Source organism: Ctenocephalides felis, unplaced genomic scaffold (genome assembly GCF_003426905.1).
Source record: "Ctenocephalides felis isolate EL2017-DRISC unplaced genomic scaffold, ASM342690v1 CF-g0.4_SCAFFOLD_01886, whole genome shotgun sequence".
In the NCBI taxonomy this organism is placed as follows: domain Eukaryota; kingdom Metazoa; phylum Arthropoda; class Insecta; order Siphonaptera; family Pulicidae; genus Ctenocephalides; species Ctenocephalides felis.
In genome coordinates this window covers 131,088,530-131,089,076 of record NW_020538040.1, presented here as the reverse complement: position 1 = coordinate 131,089,076, position 547 = coordinate 131,088,530, and positions in this window count along the sequence as shown.

Here is a 547-nt window from a genome sequence, read left to right as displayed (position 1 = left end):
CAGATTTTTAATGTTTATTTTGTGTATGTGTGTGTTTGTGTTTCAGTTGTATGTTTTTTTTAAATAGTCATATTCAAAGTGTTTTGTTTGCAATTGTTCAACCGTGGTGTGAATAATGAACGACTCCTACGTAAGTATCTAACTATGCAAATGACAGTAACAATGTAGAAGTAACATACATACACATACAATAATAATATATAAATATAAAAAATATGTATATTCATTTGCCGACTGTCCATATATAATTATAATTAATATGTATTTGAAAACTATACTAATGATTCTTTGGTTGGACCATCCATGGTTTCGAAACGTTCGTAAGTTACATTGGTAATAAAGGTATGTCCATATTTACAAAATTAATAATACATTTCTTACTAAGACAAGGGTTTCTGAAGAAAGGTTGAATTATTGTATAAAACAGGTTAGTGCATGGCTTCGTGCCTTAAGGAAAATTGCTGGAACTTCCTGTACCGTAATATAATATTCTTAATTCTTAAATTGTTTGATTTGAAAACTGACAAAATCCAAATGAGAATTTTTT